Here is a 7,576-nt window from a genome sequence, read left to right on the forward strand (position 1 = left end):
GGCCATGGGTGTGGCATGAGGCACACAGACAAGCAGTCACGAAGCAAAGGGAAACTCAATGCAAAGCTGTCACTGGATAGATGTTCCTGCATCAAATAGAGCAGGGCAAATACTGACAGATGCTGAAGGCAACTGCTGATAAGAAGATAGACAGAGAAGTGTGCTGAGGAGAGAGAGGAGAGCAGGCGTCACATCAATGGGGATGACCGTAGGCACATCTCCTGTCAGCAGGCTGGAGCAGGCAGTGGGCAACGGATGTCTCAGGGAGACCAGGAGCCAACTGAAGACATCCTCAGCAAGACCATGACACCTTCAACCTCTCTACCCCCTGCCTGTGGGGAGGCTGGCTTTCCAGGCAGCAGGCAAAGCTCTTTGGCCGGAAGAAGGGAGAAGTACATGTTTTACTGTAGCAGTACATGGATACAGTAGTCTCTGTAATTTATCTACTTCTCTGTTACTTATTGCCCCTGAAGGGAGCTGTTGAGCTGCAGGGAGCCACTAGACTTGATGGGCTGGCCTTTTCTGTCTGGCCCCTGGTCGCTAAGGAGACCTGAGGGGACAGAGCCAATGGAGGTCCCGGGGGAAGCAGGCAGGTGGGCAGAACCCCCAGGGGCCCTGGGCCAGCTGCCATGACTGCTACTGTGAGGAAATGCTTAGTGGGACTACCAAAAATTTGAGAACACTGGATTTTGCAAGGTGACTTGGGGTGGCCGGATCACTGAAGAGAGCCAAGGAGAGGGTTTGCAGGGTGGGCACCAGCTGGTGGAGTAAAAGTTCAGATGCATTTCCCTGCTGTGAGGAGATCTAAAATTGCTCTTGTACCTCTGCTGACCAAACCAGCATGAAAACCCAGATGTGCTGCTAGCAAAGTTACCATGCACCTTTCCAGCGTTAGTGGGCAAGCAGTGTGTCATGTCCAACATGAAAATGCTGTGTACAATCATGGCATGAGAAGCTGAGCCAAGAAGTAAGATTTGGTTTAATCTATACCAGGGAGGGACCTAGGGAGCATTTCAGTGAAAAAGGGTAGATCTGATAAATAAGCAGACCAAAATTTCCAAAGCCATGATTGGGGTAGGAAGTGTCACCCCTCAGATCATTTACACATTTTTGTCAGTATTTGATGCACTTTCTCTTAAAAGTCTCTAGCAGCATATTCAGGCTCTCACAAGACATCCCAGGTGTCAGGTACTCTCAGGCAAATGCAGCCGATCTTTAATTCATAGTCCTGCACTAAACTCTGCTGTCAGGTTAAAAGCATGTCATTATTGGAAAAAAATAAAACTGTTGTGTAAGCTTGTCTCTACTGCAGTCTACTGAAATTAATATTCTATGCTGAGTCAGGCAATTAATGTTCCCATGTGTACATTTCTTCCTGAAGCCTCATTTTGTACTGTTGGGCCTGCTTAAAAGGACATTTGGTCCTTTCTGGGAAAGGATGGTTCCTCCGCTTTCACTTTTCAATGGTGGGGATTGCTCCCAGCAAATGAATTTTTTCAGGCTGATGCCAACTTGGAATTTATATGATGTATTTTGTTGTGGTGTTTCTTTATTAAATCTTCTTGCACAGTCCTTGAATGTTAGTTTTTGTTGCTTGCAGGGGTGTCCCTCTTGCTGAGTTAAGACAGTGGTGTGTCTTAACACAGACAGAGGAGACGGAATAATGCAGCAGCCTTTGCTGAGTCTGCTTTGAAATTTCAGTTGAATGTTGAACTTGCAGCTTGTCATGAGCTATTTTGTAGTGTACCTCTGTGCTGCTGGATTGCTGTGGATTGCACTTCTGCTCAGGAGGAGTAAGCAGTGAAGTGAACTATACCACTATGTGCTTTCATAGTATGCTTTTGGTCCCATGAAATGGCAAATGTAATAACCAGGCCAATTAATTTCTCTAGAGACTTACAGCACAGCCTTTCTTGTTTGCAGCACTTGGAGGGAAAATGGAAAATCTCTTTCCAACTCACCAGTTCCCTGCAGTCATTAAAACATGCTCTTGACTTCTGCGTTTCAGCCAGCTTGGATTTTGATGTGCTTTCTTAAAGCTGATTCAACATGTGCTTCAGGTAAAAGCTACACATGTATTCTGCTTCACATGAAGCAAAAAGATGCTGCAAAATTGGTTTTCAAGGGAATTAATAATACTGAGTTATATTCCGGAATCTGATCTCTTCATCGTGCTGGAGAAGTATATTGGTTATGGCTGAGCGCTGATGTTTATACACCAAGTCACTGTATTTCTTTTCAACACAGGTGGCATTGGTTGAGCTCTTCACCTGCAGCTTTAGACAATCTAGGCTTTGAATAGGACCACATGAAAGTAATTGCCTTTTCAGCAGGTTTCTCTCTAAAATGGAACTGCAGGGTAAGAGAAACATGGGAAATTGTTTCTGATGATTTTGTATCAGAAAAGAAGCTGTATCAGACAGTTCTCAATGCACTGCCAGACTCTAACATTGTCCTCTGAAAGCCAAAAACAAATGTCAGCAGGGCAATCCTCAAGTAACACAGGGGTGGCCCTGTTCTGAGCCCAATGCTTCTTAGTAGGTCGGGGAGCTACCTGGTGGGTATTTCCCTGAGCAGAAAAGAAGAGCAATCGTCAGCATTAAAACTTTACAGACTAAAAATCACTCTTTTTATCTCATAATGATGCTTGAGTGGTAAAGTTCACTGGGGTGCACTTTGCCCTATTTTTTCATGCAGAGCTCTGGTGTGTGATGAAGGCTCTTCAACATTACAGAAGTAAAAATAATAACAATTAATATTTTATTTCCCTTCTGCCACCCTTTCATGTAACCATGTCTCTACTTGTTATTTTCTTATGCACTAGGACTTTGTGGTCTGCTGACCATATTGTTAAAGTCTTCTCTTGGATAAAAAGTTGGATGAAAAAGCAAGCAAAATTTTTTTGTGTTTTGTGTTTATACAGCTACACAAAGGTCTGTGAACTAGAGAGTAACTGAAGCAGGGGTATGGGCCACATGCTGAGTGCTGTGGTCTTGGTGGAAAGGAGGTCCGCTTTTCAAACACACAGCTCATGGATCTGGTGTTGGGTTTGCAATTCTTGCTCCTGTTTTAAAGTTTGATTAAAATAGCCAGTTTTATAAACCTGTTAGTGTTCCATACATAACTGAAAGAGATCTGCTCTGGATGCTGTCTAATCCTGCTGATTTCAACACCTGTGGCACTGATGGGTTTGGTTTTTTCCATGTCTGGCATATTTGATTTTCTGCTTTGAAATGTGCAACACTAATCACCTGAGTTGTCTTTGTCACTGTCTTAAAGCACAAGCATCCAACAACGAAGGCTATTCCACTGTGCAGCTGCTTGTCCTTTGGGAGGATCCAGATTGAAGCTTGAACGATGCTCGCTGTCCAGAGCCTGCAGCCTGAGCTGCACTTGTGTTTATGTGGCAGAACTGTAGCTGTGAATATGTGATTCTTCAGCACAGGTAGGTGCTCCAGTATTCAGCTACTGGCTCTAAATGAGCCTGCAGAGGGTAAGATGTGGGTCCAGTAGGAGTTTTGTCATTTCAAGTGCCTTCAGTTCTTCTGAAAACACGCACTGTATGAAATTAGATTTTGAAAATGGCAATCTCCTTTTTTCTTTACAGGAGAGAGGTAGCATGGGCAACTGAGTCCCACCTTTCCCAGAAGTCTGTGGAAACTGTACTGCTGTAGGTAAACCACCTGCAGCAGGCCAGCAGCTGCACATCCTCACCTTAACTTCTTTCTTGGTGTAGCAGCAGTTTTCCAGCTGCAAATTGTTCCCATTGGAACTGGGATTTGACTGTTGGGGGACACGGACAGAGTCTTTGAGTCTGAATAACTGCAGAGATCCAGGAAATGGAATAACAGGGTGTCTGTACTAGGCCCATACATGTGATAACCTCTTGTGCTAGTACATTTTGATCCTGGAGATATTACCTCCTCTCTGAGTGACCGATGGAACTGAGTCACAACATGTTTTGAAGTTGGGAGCTAAGATTTAAGAAAAAATGCCATTTCAACTGGCTTTTAGTTTTTTGAGCCTGACGGCCATAGGCTGCTCTTCTGACGGCATTCTGGAGTCAAACTTGCCTCATTCAGGCAGGAATCAAAGTGTCAGACACAGGCTGATATGTCTGCAGGGCTTGTTGGTCTGCCATGCTCATAAGCAACACCTATCCAGTACATCCTAACTTTTTGTACACTCAAACACCTTTCTGAAAAGAGCTAGTTGTAAGTAAAATCATGTATTCGTGCACGGAAGTGAAGGAGGGAGCAGAAATAGAGGCTCGAAACCTTTCTGTTTCCCTGGAGCTACTCTGACCCACAAGATTAATTGGAGGACGCACATTTTTTACAAAATGTCGGTGTAAGAAGTTTCAGATGTCCTCCTGGCCAATAGCACAAACCTGCATCACTTTCTGAACAATGGCAAAATCTAACTGGATGAGGAAGGACGTGACAAGGTGGAAGAGATGAGGGACTATTTCTCTGTTACAACTAGAAACATCGGCCAAGAAACATCTTTTTCCTTTGCTCATCCTTCAGGATGAAAAGATTATTCTGAAGACAGGGACTGCCTGTTTTTATCCCAGGGACAAGCCGCTGTCAGAACAATAATGGGACTTGCAGGAGCAGCATGTGCCAGGCACTCTTTGAGATCAGACTGACTGGAGTTGTTTCCTTGGTGCTAAGGGAATGGAAAAGTTCATTAATACTGACTTTGGTCTATTGTTATTGACCTTCTCCCTTCCTTCCACCCAAGCTCTGAGTATTCTTCCTATTTGAAAATATGACCATTCATTTAAGGAGAAAAATAAGCCTATGTATGGCAATAAACTAGTGACTTTTCAGTTCTAAGATTCTGGCAGACTATTAACAAGGAAATTTGTAAGTTACAGGGATTTCTTTGAAATTGGAGTTGGGCTTCTCAGTCATTTCAGTGTTGCAGAAGCTGCTGTCCTTGTTGTCTAGCTTTCTGAATGTAACTATGAAAATCTTGGCAGGGGACATGGATGTGCTGTTCTCAGGAAGTGTCGAGGCAGAGCTGGGCTTGTCCTGCCTGGATTGCTCCAGGCCTTTCTTGGCAGTGAAACACTGAGCGCTGCCAATGATGCAGGCTGGATTTGCAGTCTGAGCTGAACTGGAAGGAGTAAAGCTATCAGGCACACCTGGGTACTGCAAACAAATCAAATGGAGCCATCTTGTAGTATTACTGGGAGCTGAGTAATTTGGAAAGGTGACCAAGTTACCTTGCTCCTGAATTTTGGAGTCTGATTCTGGGCTTTGGTGCTGCTCTTTTCATTTTCAGCTGAACAAGAGAGACACATTACTGCAGGCTAGTTCAGCTAAAAAAGCCAAACATTTGCAAGTAGGAATGTGCAAATATGCGCATGCACGATAGTGGAATTAGCTGCACTCATGGTTTTAATAAAGCAAAATCAAAACCAGCAGAGGTTAGGTGCTAGCAGTTGTTTTCAGGGGTGGAAAAAGCTCATTTGAACTTGATTCCCTTTCTATTGCAAGTGTTCAAGTCTCAGTGTGTCTGTGAAAATATGCACATAGGCATGTGCTCTCTAATGATCTTTTCAGGTTTTTTAGTGGAGGCAATGAAAACCTCTAAAAGATTAATGAACTTTCTTATTTCAGTCCCCAGATACAGTGTGCTTTCTGGGATCTGCAATAGGGTTGTGCTGTTTACAATTCACTGTTTTCGGTAAGACTGTTCTGCATATACGCCAGGCACAGGGGTGCTCAGTACTGAAACAGAAGGCAAAGACTTACAGAGGGCAAGTACCTCTGGAAAGGAGAGAAACGATATTAGCCCAAAGGGAATGATGCTTTATTATTCCTTGAGAATTCTGACTATTTTTCTTGAAATCCTGGATTTATTCTTCCAAATGTGCATCCATCTTTGTTCAGGGGTTTGCTTTATAATATCACGTTGCTCTTCTGTGGCTGTTCGTTTCAGTTATGTTTGCCTAGCTAAAATGTTTGCTGTGCCCCAGACACAATTTTTACTCTTCTATCACATTATGGTAGCTCTGAAGAATCAAAGTGACATGAAAGCTAGGGTAGGAAGTCACAGAGAATTTCTGCGAGAGCTGTGGCTCCTCCTGTGCCAGCATGTGTACTTGTGTATGTGGTTAGCCAGACAGAGCAGTCTGGGGTAGGATGAAATCTTGTAAGCTAGTTCTGGGTTGGATCAGTTCCTCAGTACAGCACCCAGTTTGCTTTGTAGCTTTGTAAATATTTGTGGTGGCACACAAGGGGCAGCAGCAACTGCTTTTAGTGGCTTAAACTGCTCCCAGAATGGCAGTCTTAGGGTGCAAGTCCCCAGTGGAAATATGGTTGTTGAGGCTAAGTACCTCTTTATATGTGTGACCACTTTCCAACTCGGCAGGGAGATTTTTCCAACAGAGGTGACTTATTAGCACCTGTTTTGAAGAAGAAATCTGTTCAATGCAACAGCCCATTCCAGGTGACTTGATGTTTTGGTGGGATGGTACCATGATCCCGTTGCAGGATCTACTTTTTGCCCACTGAACTATAGGCCACAATCGTCTGCACAGCTCTATGTGGGAGGAAGGCCACACGCAGTCTGAGACTATGTTTCCTCTCTGACAGAAGAAAATATAGAAAGTAACAATGAAATCCAAATGTTACCTGGTGTCCTTCCCTTTCTTCCCCCACAGCTGGAACAGACCAGGGAATTTATTCTCCTACAGTTTGCAATAATTTGCAGTGCCTTTAAGGCTGGATCTTGCACTATTTCCACACAGAAGATGATTTCATAGTCAAGTAAACCTTTGCTTTTAGGAGATTCTTCCTGTTATTTACATTTGGTTTTCCTTGACTTCATACCTTTCTGAACTTTTGTGGTGCATGGGATTTTGGGCACTGAGGCATAGAGGTGTGAAGGAGAAAACAGGTAAAATGGAGTCAATGTGGAAGCTGTAAGTTATTCTCTGTTCTCTTCTAGAGAGAATCCATTTTAATTTATAAACATGCAAAATTATGAGTAGCTTTTAAACTGAAAACCTCTGTAGTGGTGTAGGAGAAAATAGAAAAATCAAGGAAAGCAGGAGAAACTTACGGGGTAGAGGTTGTGCTTTAACTTTTTATGATTTGTTGCTAGTTTCCTAGATGTGAAAAAAAATATGCTATGTTGCCTGCAACGGTTTTTGTAGGAAGTCTCGATGCGAATCCTTCTGGAAGGAGAAGGTGGTTTTTATTTTTGTTTTAACCAAAACTGATTTCACTCATGCTCCTCCTTGCCATGGATTTCATTACTCATTCTCTCCTATTCACAAATACAAAGACGTGTGTGTCCAGGTGAGCTGGGAAGGAATTATAGGGCCACAGGGGAGAGGTGTCAGTAGCTGCTAAGTCCTCATCATGTCTCCAGAGGTGGTTCTTGATTGGGAAGAATTAGTAATCATTATTAACTGAATTTTGTTTGTGTCTTTTGCATCTTCCATGAGTAGAGATTTACTGAGATCATTTGCTTGACTACTCTCTCTTGCCCCTTGCAAGTCTGAAGAAAAATTGCTGAGTCTCATTGTTTTTTATTTTCCTACTTGAGTATTTTATGG

General features: G+C 43.3%; 1 long non-coding RNA gene across 2 annotated transcripts; it reads left to right on the forward strand.

Moving 5' to 3' along the window:
• Window positions 1-622: 622 nt before the first annotated feature.
• LOC142065054 (uncharacterized) lies at window positions 623-3,820 on the forward strand. 2 transcript variants are annotated; one of them, XR_012663266.1, is made up of 3 exons: window positions 623-748; window positions 3,280-3,445; window positions 3,608-3,820. It is a non-coding gene; the product is annotated as an uncharacterized LOC142065054 (long non-coding RNA). The 2 variants fall into 2 exon arrangements; XR_012663267.1 differs by lacking the exon at window positions 623-748 and adding an exon at window positions 2,978-3,188.
• The last annotated feature ends 3,756 nt before the right edge of the window (window positions 3,821-7,576 follow it).

Source organism: Phalacrocorax aristotelis, chromosome 1, assembly GCF_949628215.1.
Source record: "Phalacrocorax aristotelis chromosome 1, bGulAri2.1, whole genome shotgun sequence".
In the NCBI taxonomy this organism is placed as follows: Eukaryota; Metazoa; Chordata; class Aves; order Suliformes; family Phalacrocoracidae; genus Phalacrocorax; species Phalacrocorax aristotelis.